General features: G+C 40.2%; 1 protein-coding gene across 3 annotated transcripts in view; it reads right to left on the bottom strand.

The window, feature by feature from the left end:
• The window catches only part of LOC132817118 (solute carrier family 40 member 1-like), a 65,898-nt gene that overhangs the window by 30,096 nt on the left and 22,196 nt on the right, over positions 1-13,606 (bottom strand). Inside the window, exon 1 of one of the 3 annotated variants that reach the window (XM_060827301.1) lies at positions 3,637-3,814. The exons of the other annotated variants lie outside the window; for them this stretch is intronic. The gene's annotated coding sequence lies outside the window, so the exon portion shown is untranslated. Of the gene's footprint in view, positions 1-3,636; positions 3,815-13,606 lie in introns of those variants that run through there. 3 annotated transcript variants of the gene reach the window in all.

The following is a 13,606-nucleotide window of genomic DNA, read 5'->3' as shown; positions in this document are numbered from 1 at the left end:
TTTTCTTCTATTGCTTAACAAGAATCTATCTGGATGTAGATTTGCTTACTGAGCTGGAAGGTTCATTCCCAGGCATTTCATAACCCTGCTAGCTAACATCTTCAGTGGGCCTCAGGCAAAGCAATGTTGATAAGTCCTGCTTTCTATTTATATGCTTGAGTTTCTTTGGGTTGGTGATGCCATTTCCTGTGGTGATGCAATTTCCTGTCGTGAAGTCACTTCCTGTTTTTCTCAGGCGATGATAGATGGGGTCTAACTCGGTGTGTTTGTTGATAGAATTTCAGTCGAAATACCACGCTTCTAGGATAAAAATCACACAACACAAGGTTATAATCCAACAGGTTTAGTTGGAAGCACTAGCTTTCGGAGCACCGCTCAACCAGCTGATAAAGGAGCAGCGCTCCGAAAGCTAGTGCTTCCAATTAAACCTGCTGGACTATAACCTGGTGTTGTGTGATTTTTAACTTTGCACATCCCAGTCCAACACTGGCATCTCCAAATCATGCTTCTAGGAATTCTCATGCGTGTCTTTGTTTGGTTTGTCCTAAGATGGACGTGTTGTCCCAGTCAAAGTGGTGTCCTTCCTCATCTGTATGTAAGGATACTAGTGAGTGAGGGTCATGTCTTTTTGTGGGTCATGTTCACCAATCCAAAGAAACCCAAACATATAAATAGAAAGCAGGACTTATCAGCAGTGCTTCGCCTGAGGTCTACTGAAGATGTTACCTAGTAGATTAGATTAGATTACTTAGATTACTTACAGTGTGGAAACAGGTCCTTCGGCCCAACAAGTCCACACCGACCCGCCGAAGCGCAACCCACCCATACCTCTACATTTACCCCTTACCTAACACTACGGGCAATTTAGCATGACCAATTCACCTGAACCGCACATCTTTGGACAGTGGGAGGAAACCGGAGCACCCGGAGGAAACCCACGCAGACACGGGGAGAGCGTGCAAATTCCACGCAGTCTGTCGCCTGAGTCGGGAATTGAACCCGGGTCTCAGGCGCTGTGAGGCAGCAGTGCTAACCACTGTGCCACCGTGCCGCCCACCGGTAGGGTGACAAAATGTCTGGAAATGAACCTTCCAACTCAGCGAGCAAATCTACATCCAGAATCTCAACCTGAGCTACAAATTTTCTCAAAACTCGCTAAGAATCTATCTACTTCTGTCTTAAAAAATACTTAATTACCCCACTTCCATCGCCCTCTAAGGCAGAAAGTTCCAAAGTTGCATATCCATCTGACAGAAATGATTTCTCCTCATTTCAGTTATACGATGGTAAACCCTACTTCTGGAACATTCTTTCCATATGTGAGCAGGACATCCATCTTGTCAAGGCAATTCAGGATCTTTAATATTTCAATCTAGTCACCCCTCAGCTTCTAAACTCCAGTGGAAATAAGCTAGCCTATCCAAACTATCCTCACAAGACAATGCACTCATTACAAGTATCAATCTAATAAATCTCCTGTTAATCCTCTTCCAACGCGTTTACATCCTCTCTCAATTGAGGAGATCGAAACTGGATGCAATATTCGAGATAAGGTCTCTCTAATGCCATGCAGAACGAAATCACAGCAGTTTTGCTTTTATGTTACATTCCTCTCATGATAAAGTAGTAAAGTATTCCATTAGCCTCTTGATTGTGTGTTCTTCCTGCATACTAACTTTTTGTAACTCTGCACTAGATCCCCTAGATCCCTCTGCATCTCAGCATTCATTCTCCATTTAAGTAATACTCTGCTTTTATTTTATTCTTCCTGCCAAATTGAATAACTTCGCGTTTTCCTACAATATGCTCCATCAGCCAGCTCTTGGTCCACTAACTTAACCCACCTATAAACTTCTTATGCCTTCGTCACAATTTAATTTCCTACCTATATGCTTGAAAATTTAACCATCATGGCTTTGTTCCACTCATCTAATTCATTGATATAAATCAGAAGAAGTTGAGGCCAACACAGACACCGGTGGGACACTGCTTGTCATATCCTGCCAATCAGATAAAGATCCATTTATATGTTTTCTGCCAGTCAGCCGTTCTTTTAGCATGCTCTGATGTTACCATTTATATCTTGAACTTTAATTGTCCGCAAATTAAGTTTCTGACATCTTTCGTAATACAAATGTCAAGATAACTGGCTCATATTTTCCAGTTTTCTGCCTCCTTCAATTCTTGAATAAAGAGTTTCTATTTGCTACTTTTCAGTCTGACTGAAAATTTCTAAACTCAACGATTAAACTAACGATTATGATCTCACTAGCCATTTCTTTTAAGAAACTTTTTCAGCTAGTGGATGATGAATCTGTGAAACTCATTGCCACAGAAGGTTATGGAGACCAAGTCATTGAATGTATTTAAAACAGAGATAGAAAGGATCTTGATTGGTAAGAGGATCAAAAGTTATGGGAAGAAGGCAGGAGAGTGGAGTTGAGAAGCATATCAGCCACGGTCAAATGGTTGAATAGACTCAATGGGCTGAATGGTCTAAATCTGCTCCAATATCTTATGCTCCTAAGATCCTAGAATAACATCCAACAGAGTGAAGGACTTGTCAGCCCTTAGCTCCAATAACTTGCTCAGAACCACTTTCCTGCTGAATGTAATTTTTTTGAGTTCTTGAAGAAATATTAATTGACTCAAAATGTTAACAATGTTTCTGTCTTCGCAGTAACTGCCAGATCTGCCGAGTTTCTCCAAAACTTTATGCTTTTATTTCAGATTTTCAGCATCTACCCTATTTTACTTTGGTTCTGCAATGAAACTGATTGCCTCTTCAAAAGGAACTGAGCATGTACCTGAGCCCTAAATTACACAATTAATTATTTTTATTAGAGTGAAACCAGACAACTCAATGTACTTTGTTAATTATTTGTGCAATATATTGTTGCACTTTTGTGGTTAAGTTTATTTCTTGCAATAAATCCTTTTCTTTTTAAGTCAAGCTATTACGTAGCTGAGCAAATCACGTGACTAAAATCTGTTTCTGGACCAAATATTCTGCCTGGAGATTAGTGTCATTTGATTCCATCCAAACCCTGAAACTTGATTTACTTTAAAATTAGATTTACATTTATCTTCCCTACCGCCTTCCTGTCAAATGCTTGCTTCAGTGTAACGTATGCCGTGACTTCTGAAAGTAAGAGTATAGACTAAACCATTTATTTAAAATGTTAAGGATGAAATTTGATAAGTGAAGGATAATTTTCATCTACTGCCTTTCAGTATATTATTGACAATGTCAACAAAATCAGCTGCAAATTATAGTTTTGGGCTGTTGGAGGCAGCACATGTCTATTAAAATCAGTAGCGGGGAGAAATGGAAAGCTAAATCCAGCTGGAGGCGCTTTTTTAGATTTTTAGAAGTTGAACAACAAAAATTCTCGCAGCCACATCCTTGAGGACGAGCCAACCAGATCCTTCCTTGTTGTGGCTGGCCTGTCAGAATTTTCCCTTCCAAATACTTTGCCCTCTGATGTTATGTAAATCTCGTTCATTGTAAACATTGCTCGACCTAACCGACAGTTCAGGCAACAGCGAAAGTACACGAAACACAAAGAATTTAAGTGATACCAGAAGCTCGATTTTTCTGTCAATAATTACCAGTCGGGCAGCTTCCCTACTCACCCAGTACACAGAGTCACGATAGGTTACGGGCTCCGGGGGGCGGCGGTGCTTGCAGAGACACACTTGTATCGCAATCTAAAAAGCCCACGTCGGTCATCGAGGGGTTTGCGTACTTTTCTTTCGAAAGAGTTTTGGCATTTGATTTCTATCAATATTTTATGGATCGAGGTTTGAAGCATCGACACCTCAAATCCCAATTATGCTCCTCCAACAATTCTTCCGGTAAAATAGACCCATGCATGACCTTTTACTGTCAGCGTCAAACCGAGTTACCAGAGTTTAAATACTGAGCATAAGCGCCTAGTTACTTAATTTTGATGAGACTATGGCCTCAGAACCATGAAAACTACTCACGCATATCGCCAGAAGTTAGTTTCAGGTCATTTGGACCGAGACTGGGTTCAAAAAGAATGTGCATATCATAGGCCAAGTCTAGGCTTTAGAAAGAGTACGGAAGAGATTTATCTGGATATTACCACAGATGAAAGACTTCGGTTATGAGATGTTGGAATGGTAAACCAAGTTCTGGTCAGAACAGAGGAACTTTAGAGGTAGCAGTGTGCTTTTGAAGAGTTTCGTTGAGTTTTAAAAATTAGAAAAGTCTGTTCCTTCTGGTGGAATTGCTCAATACCAGGGGTTGTAGATTTAAAATACTTGAAAAGATTTAGAGGGAAAACTAGAGTATTTTAATTGAGACTTGTTGGGATTTGGAATGTTATGTTGAAGAGATGACAGCAATTGATTTTAAAAAGTTATTTTAAAAAGTTGAACCTTGAAGATTGGAAGACTGCAGACAGAAAGCAAGTATGTCTAAACACAACTACTTATTCAAACAGACAACACAGACAACAAAAGCTGGGTGGCCTCTTAGTGTACTGTGAGTTTCTATGAAATACCTAATTAATTTTTATTCTTTGGAAAAATTCTGAAGGATTTTGGGAGGGTTGATGTAGAGAATGTGATTTTGTAAATGTAGCGTAAAACTAGGGTCATAGATACAACACTTATAAATAAATTCAGCTGGATTGTAGAAAAAGCTTCTCTACTTAAAAGAATGGCAAAAAGTGGAACAAGAAGTAGTTGAGTCAAATAGCATAGATATAATTACGGTGGAGTTAGATTAGCATAAGACCATATGCAACAGAAGGATATAATAACTGGAATATAGTAGCTAACAAGGCTGGTGGAGATTGCTGTCAGCTGACTGGACTGAACAACTACTTTTTGTGCTGAGCACTCAATTTAACTAGAGCTGAAATAAAGCGACTCAGCTTTAGTCATAAGCACCTGTTACTTTAACAAAGGTATTGGCACGTTATTCAGTTTAATGAAAGGCTTTACTAAACAAGTGAACAGAAGTTTTTTTTGTACTGAAGATTGAGTTCAGGACCCACTCAACTCTGTTGAGCACAAAAGCTAGTCTAACACTCCAGTGCAGTATTGAGGAAATGCTGTATTATTGGGTGGGTGTGGGGTGGGGGGAAAGCATCTTTTAAATCATGTGCTAAACCCTTTTATCCTTAGGGGTACGTAAAAGATCACATTTCCGCCAGAGGCTCCTATTTTGAACAAAACCAGGTGAGCTCTCCTCAGTGTTCTTGTCAATACAGTGTCCTTAATCAATATCCCAAAAGAAACAGATGATTTGATCATCATCACATTACAGCTTGAGACCATGCTGGCAACAAATTCTCTGCCATGTTACAATACAACAGTGACTACTCTTCAAAAACTGTTTTATTAATTGTAAAATATTTAGAAATCATGAAGTCATAAATGCAAGCTATTTCCTTCCTCCTCAAATATCATTACTTTGATCTTCTAAATTAATTAAATGTTGGATGTCAAAAATTACCCAAGCAACTTCAGAAGAAATGTTTGAGATTTAGATATTTTGATGTGAAGCAGTTATTGGTGTTTGAGTACAAGTTGCTGATTATAGTACGATTTAAATTTTGTTTAGATTTCAAAAAATTCCTTTCTTATGATTATATGTAGTTGACATTTTGTTGTACACAAAATACTCAGTGCATTCCCACAAGGACAGTTTAAATTTACAGATGCAACATTTCCCAGAGTATAACTGGTACAATGGGGCTTTTATCCTATTTTGTTCTGCCTGCTTTGATGCTGGCTGTTTCATTTCTGCATTCAGGGATGTTTCTGCATGCTGTAGTCTCTCGATGACTACAGCCTAATTGGCTGATTAAAGTTAAAAATCACACCACCAGGTTATGGTCCAACAAGTTTAATTGGAAGCACTAGCTTTCAGAGCGCTATTCCTTCTTCAGGTTGATGTGGAGTACACTATTGTAAGACACAGAATTTATAGCAAAAGTTTACAGTGTGATGTAACTGAAATTATACATTGAAAAATATTTTGATTGTTTGTTAAGTCTCTCATCTGTTAGAATGACCATGTTAGAATGACCAAGTGAAACTAACATGGTCATTCTAACAGATGAGAGACTTTGAAAAATATCTTGATTGTTTGTTAAGTCTCTCATCTGTTAGAATGACCATGTTAGTTTCACTTGGTCATTCTAACAGATGAGAGACTTAACAAACAATCAAAATATTTTTCAATGTATAATTTCAGTTACATCACACTGCAAACTTTTACAATAAATTCTGTGTCTTACAATTGTGTACTCCACAACCAGCTGATAAAGGAGCAGCACTCTGAAAGCCAGTGCTTCCAATTAAACCTGTTGGACTATAACCTCCCAACACCAGCATCTCCAAATAATAACTGGGTGATGTAATGCCAGGATTCCTAATTTGGGGAACGCAAGTGCAGGTAACATATTCCTCCATTTCAGTGCAAACAAGAAGCACAAAATGTTTGCTGAAAAATTAGACTTGCTATGAAAATTTTCTAACACTCATCATGACAGATGCAGGAATGCCCAATTTCAAAAGAAACAAGAAAGAGTGGCATGGTGGCCCAGTGGTTAGCACTGCAGCCATACAGCACCAGGGGCCCAGGTTTGATTCCAGCCTCTGGCAACTGTCTGTGTGGAGTTTGCACATTCTCCCTGTGTCTGCATGGGATTTCTCCAGTTTCCTCCCACAATCCAAAAATGTGCAGGTTAGATGGATTTGCCATGCTAAATTGCCCATAATGTTAGGTGCATTAGTTAAGGGAAACATAAAGAAATAAGAGAATGAGTCAGGATGGATTACTCTTCAGAGGGTCAGTGTGGACTGGCTAGGCCGTAGGGCCTGTTTCCACATTATAGAGATTCTAAGTTCTGAGAAGAGAATGGTGATTGGTTGAGGTGTTGCCATGAAGAATACACTGGCTTTTGTTGCTACCTTTGAAATTTCACTTTTTTTATGTAAGTGCAAGACAAAGAGTTTTGACAGCATGTCTTTTTTTTTATCAGCAATACCCATGTTTTGTCATACTAAGTGACTATAAGCATGAAGTTGCAAAATGGGCCTTTACAATGGTATTATTCAAAAAGACCAGGAAACTAAATTCAAGGTAAGGTTTCTTTTAGAATTGTTTATATTGTAATGAATCTGGAAGTACTTAAGCGTTTCTGGAAGTGTGTTCGTGGAGTTGTTAGTGTTGCCACATCCTCAGGGAGCCAGCAGAATAAATCATCTATCCACCCAAGACTGCCACAGATATGGGGTCAGCAATTGAAGTGCCATTACGTGTGCTGCATGACAGGAGCTGGAACATATGTTTAAAAAAAAGGCAAGCTCTGAGTTCTACCCTTTGCTAGGTTAGAGCCACACTCCTCCATGCTCCTTGGCAATGACATTAGACTGTTTGCCAGGTCACCAAAGCACCCAGAAACTTGGTGTGAATGCCCATCAGTTTTCTCCTTTTATTTTGCAAGAATGTGAATTCTGTTCAGCAGGTCTGATCTTTCACCTCACCTTCTGATGAACTGACAATTAAATTATCCTTTGCCCCTGTCCTGTTAGCAGGCTATTCAAGCCCAGATTTCTCACCATTTGCCGATTCCAACTTTGTACTAGCCTTGAAGATATTGAAGTATCAGAATCTGAGTTAGTGACTGATGATTATGTCAAATGGTAGGCCTCTTTTTCAATACTGTGCTTTTCTTTTTGAACATAAGAACATAACCAAATAGGAGCAGGAATTCATTTAGCCCTTTGAGCCAGCTTTGCCATTCAACAAGATCTTTTGTGTTTCTAATTTCACATTTCCAACTACCCAATAATCTTTAGTTCCTCTGCCTAATAAGAATCTATCCCTCTCTTATCCACAAGGCAAAACATCCTTTCCACATCCACCTTGCCATCTTTTATATTTCAATCAAGTTACCCCTCACTCTTCTAAAGCCCAGCCTGTTGAACCTATCCTCTTGGGATAACCAGGTGTCAATCTAATCAGCATCCTCTGAACTGCCTCCAACTCATTTACATGCTGCTTTAAATAAGGCAACTAAAACCACATGGTATACAAGATGAGACCCTGTACAGCTGAAGCACAACAGCCTTACCTTTATGTTCCATTCCTCTCATACTAAAGGCTAGGATTCCATTAGCTGTCTTAATCACTTGTTGTATCTGCACACTAACTGTTTGTAACTCATGCACGAGAACACCAAAATTCTTCTGCAGCTTGGAATTCTGCTCTCATTTTCCACTTAAGTATCTCCTACATTTTTATTCTTCCTGCCAAACAAAACAGATTTTTGATATTTGATCACTTGCTCAATCTATATACTTCTGAAAACTCCTTAAGCTGAATATTACCACCAATCAGTTAAGTTTGAGTGTTTCTCATGCTATGCTCTGCAACTCACCATACCTCTATGATATCCCACTCACCTTATCTTCTCTCTTGCTAGAGTGAGAAGTACTTGACATTGCTGGGACCTCCCAGGACTCCCAGCACTGGCACCATTTTAAATCTCAGCTACGTACCATATATTTGTGCTGCCAGCCAGAAGTCACTTTTCACCATACATGCATGGGAGGAGAACCAAAAAGAATCACTTCCAGGACACAAACTGCATCAGTAACAGCCTTGTTACGTTTGTGAGTCCAGCAATATAAGACCCCCACACAGGGTCTCATTTGGTATGGCTGACATTTCATTGCAAATTGCACATTTGTAAACACATTACTATTGAAGAACCATACTATACAGGTTACCTGAGGTGTAATCACATCTTATAATGCTGTCTGAGAGCACTACTCTTTCCAAAATGAGCAGTGTAGACTAATATATTCCCTTGTTCAATAAAGACAAACATATATTGGAAAACCTTCAAATGTTCCATTTTAATCAGCAACAGCAAAAGCAAAGATGGACAAATAAACAAATGTTGTAATTGATTCTGGGGACAGACAGGGACCACTTGCCTTTCAACCAGCAACAGATTTACAGTCAGTGAATGATTACTGCACCCAGTTCATGTCCATTGGCACTGGGTGTCAATTAGTCCTGTTTGGGTTGTATGTTCTCTCATACTGATTGTAATGTTCCTCCTGCTCAATGTCCTCATAGAGACATACAACATGGAAACAGACCCTTTGGTCCAACCAGTCATTGCTGACTAGATATCTTAAATTAATCTAGTCCCATTTGCCAGCATTTGGCCCACATCTTTTTAAACCTGTCCTATTCATATACCCATCCAGATGCTTTTTAAATGTTATAATTGTACCAGCCTCCAGAACTTCCTCTAGCAGTTCATTCCATACATGCACCACCTTCAACGTGAAAAGATTGCCGAGGTCTCTTTTAAATCTTCCTCCCCTCATCTCTAGTTTTGCAGCAAGAAAAGATCTTGTATTCGCCCTATCCACGTCTCTGGAGGTCACCCCTTAGCCTCCGTTGCTCCAGCGAAAACAGCCCCAGCCTATTTCAGCTCCTGTCTGTAGCTCAAACCCTCCAATGCTAGCAACATCCTTGTAAATTTTTTCTGAACCCTTTCAAGTTTCACAACATCCTTCCTATAGCAGGGAGACCAGATTGCATGCTATATTCCAAAAGCGGCCTAACCAATATCCTGTACAGCTGCGACATGACCTCCCAGCTCCTATATACAATGCACAGACCAACAGAAGCAAGCATACCAAACACCTTCTTCACTATTGTGTAGACCTGTTATTCCACTTTTAAGGAACTGTGAACCTGCACTCCAAGGTCTTTTTTTTTATCCAGCAATACTCCCAGGACCTTACCATTAAGTGTCTAAGTCCTGCCCTGATTTGCCTTTCAAAATGCACTACCTCACGCATCTTTCTTCATTGAAGACAGCTGGTGTCCTCCTAGCTCCTCAAAGTCCATCACATCTCCTTTTTCCCTGCTCCAGTTGCGCAAAGCACAAGATTCTAGAATTATGTGGCATACTCTGTCAGTGGTGTATTACTCCTTCCCAGAATAATCCAAGTATTGGAACCTGATCTTCAGCAGGCCTATCATCTACTCCACAATGGCTGTTTTCAAAGAATGGGCGGCACTGTAACAAGTTTGCAAAAGGTAGTCCTTGTCTCTTTGTAACCATTGTTGTAAGGCGTCCAGCCCTTAAGCGAAGCAGGAACATGAGAATTCTCCAGGATATTGTGCCTTGTGGTAGTGATGATCACAGATGAATTGGAATTCTTTCCTGTTCGCAAATGAGATGTGTTGATATGGTGGTGCCATTGTAATGTGATCTGTCATATCTTGTATCCAGTTATATTGGCATAGCTTACTGCCTGGATTACAGCACTGACAATGTCATGAAGAAATGAGATGAAGCAGTGTCATCTGGCACAAATTGGAAGGGTAACTTGATAGATTTGTGGGTCAAACATTGTGATCCAATACAAGTCCACAGTGCATTCTTGGAAGCAGCTACCTGAATAAAAGTTTAGCACAATGTTACCTTACCAGTCAACAGGATAAAATGGTCACCTTCAGGTCACAGTTACAGCTCCAGCAGTTGGCATAGCTTTTGGCACCTTCTCTGTGGCCAGAACAGAATTAATAATTTGGGTCAGAGCTCCTGTGATTTCCTACTTTGTCTTCTACAGCAGCCTGGGATACAACTCATCCTGACCTAATGAGATCAACTCATTCTTCTAAATTCCAACGAGTACAGTCCCAACCTGTTTAATCTAAGCGGATAAGACAATCCCTCCAGATGGGGATTATCCTAATGAACCTTCTCTGAACTACCTCCAAATGAACTAATATATTTTCTTAAACAAGAGGACTAAAACTGCTCAAAGTACTCCAGATGCAATTTCATCTGCACCTTGTACAGTTGCAGTAAGACTTCCCTACTATTATACATCAACACCCTTGAAATAAGATCCAACATTCTATTAGCCTTCCTGATTACCTGCTGCACCTATATGCTAGTTTTGTGTTTTGCGCACAAGTACCCCAAGTCCCTTCGTGTGGGAGCTTTCTGCAGTTTTTCTTTATGCCTTGCTTTTATCAGTATTGGCATAGATTATCAGAGCAGGGAGGTTATGTTGGAGCTGTACAGGACTTTGGTTAAGCCACAGCTGGAATACTATGTGTACTTCTGGTCACCTGCTTTGGGAGGATATGCTTGCACTGGATAGGGCACACAGGAGATCTGCCAAAATGTCTGCAATGAAGCATTTGAGCTATGAAGAGATGCAGGATAAGTTTGGGTTGTTTTCTTTGAAGCAGAGAGGTTGAGGGGTCCTCTCAGAGGTGTATAAAATTATGAGAGGCATGGATGGGGTGATAGAAAGCAGAAGGACCAGTAAGGTGGAAGGCAGGAGGTTGAGAGAGAATTTGAGGGAAATTCTCGTGCATGTCTCAGTTTGGCTTGTCCTAGGATGGATGTATTGTCCCAGTCTCTCCTACATCAAAGACATCTCAGAAATGACTGCCAGACTACTCAGACCCTTTGGCATCATGATAGCCCACATACCTACCAATACACTAAAACAGGAGCTAATGAACTTGAAAGACCCTTGACAGACTACAAGCAAAACTAATGTCATTTACAAAATACTTTGCAAGAACTGTAACAAACGCTACATTGGACAAACAGGCAGAAAACTAGCCAGCAGGATACATGAGCATCAACTTGCCACAAAACGACATGACCCACTCTCATTAGTATCCTTACACAAGGATGAGGAAGGACACCACTTCGACTGGGACAACACATCCATTCTAGGACAAGCCAAACAGAGATAAGCGCAAGAATTCCTAGAAGCGTGGCACTCCAACTGGAACTCTATCAACAAACACACTTGACTTGGATCCCATTTACCACCTGCTGAGGAAAAGAACAGGAAATGATATCACCATAGGAAATTATGTCACCACAGAAAATGGCATCACCAATCCAAGGAAACACAAACATAAATAGAAAGTGGTCCACACCACCAGTGCTTCATTCGGAGGTTCACTGAATATGTTACCTAGTATGGTGATGAAATGTCTGAAAACAAACCTTCCAGCTCAGCGAGCAAACGTACATCCAGATCCTAACTGACTGTTTGGCCATGTCCAAACCTCTGGACTGTTATCAGACTTACTCTGTTGAGACATCCTGACTGAGTACTGTCTTCCTTGGCTTGACTGAAAAACCAAGACTTGGAACCAAATTTGAAATGTAGCCATTTGCTTGATGCACAATGCTGCTGGCATTTAGTGCAGATGTGAGACTGATGTAACATGGTGCCTTAAAGTAAGCAACAAGTCCATCCCTTTGACTGATCACTGCTGACAACCATGACAAGCTGCCTGGCTTTGTGTCTTGCTAAACAGCATGCAAGGCAGAAGTACTGTAAGTCTTTAAGCTCTGGCTGAGGGGACAAAATGCAAAAGGCTGTGAACATCCAAGTAAGTGCAGAGTGAGTTATTGCTGAGAGAGCAAGCAAGGAGCCCTGAGGTGCACCCTGATTGAAGTCATGAGATGGGTGCCTGTCTCTGCGTTCAAAAGGTCTTGGCAGCAGCATTACAATGAAAGGTGCTGGAAGACTGGAAATATAATACTGAAGTGCAAACTGCATTGAATGTAAGTCGGCGATGGACTGTGAAGATGAGGTAAGGCTGCTATATGTCCAATGCCAACTTTAATGGTTGAGGGATGTGGATGGTTGCAAACTGTGGAATGTAGCTAAGATGTTGGTGACTGCAGTCCGAATGGAGGTCTGGAGGAGTGAGTAGTGACTGGTGTTGCCAGGTACCTACTGGGAACTGGCATCATCTAATTGCCATCCAGCATGTGGAAAAACAGGAAATGGTTAATGTAGTGAGATTAGGTAATAATGGCATGCTAATCTATGTAAATAGATACAAAAAGCCTTTTGACACTCAAGCAAGATTTTCATTTTGACATTCAAACCTTGCTGGAGAATCAAACATTTTTCTCCCCAAAGAATCTCATTTCTGGCAACATCAACCAATTTTTCCAAATGACTTGCCAACATCCATTTTCTTCCGGGGCTGGGAAGAACTCATCATCACAACACACCTTCCTATCTCTGTGCTGTCTGTGAATTTGGCTATCATGTCTTCACACACCTAAAACTCACTAATGTAAATTATAATGCATTAAGCCCCAGCACCTCATGTGTTACTCTACTTGTCATATGCTGCCAATCTGAAAAATACCAATGCCTAAGTCTACACCCATTCCAGCCTTCCTTCTTTTACAGATGTGCTTGTAAAATTTTTATTTGATGTTTCTTGTTAATTTAATTTTATAGCCTATTTGTCTTCCTAATTTTTTTATACTTCTAATTTCTTCACAGTCACTCTTATCATGCAGCTCCTCAGCTGTATTTGTGCACAACGTAAGTTTCTTTCCTAACTCTCAATTGTTGCCTCATATCTTTACTGATTCACTTGAAACAAATAATGGGGTTAACGTTAGAGACTGAAACTCTGTTTAGTTCACTTAGGTTGCTTTATTTTCTCTACGTGACCTCAGATGTAATTCCAAGAGAAAAATGGAAAGATCAACTTCAGCACTGAAAGCTTCATCTGCTGTCTTAG

The sequence above is a fragment of the Hemiscyllium ocellatum genome, chromosome 7 (genome assembly GCF_020745735.1).
Source record: "Hemiscyllium ocellatum isolate sHemOce1 chromosome 7, sHemOce1.pat.X.cur, whole genome shotgun sequence".
In the NCBI taxonomy this organism is placed as follows: domain Eukaryota; kingdom Metazoa; phylum Chordata; class Chondrichthyes; order Orectolobiformes; family Hemiscylliidae; genus Hemiscyllium; species Hemiscyllium ocellatum.
This window is presented reverse-complemented; position numbering and strand designations above follow the sequence as displayed.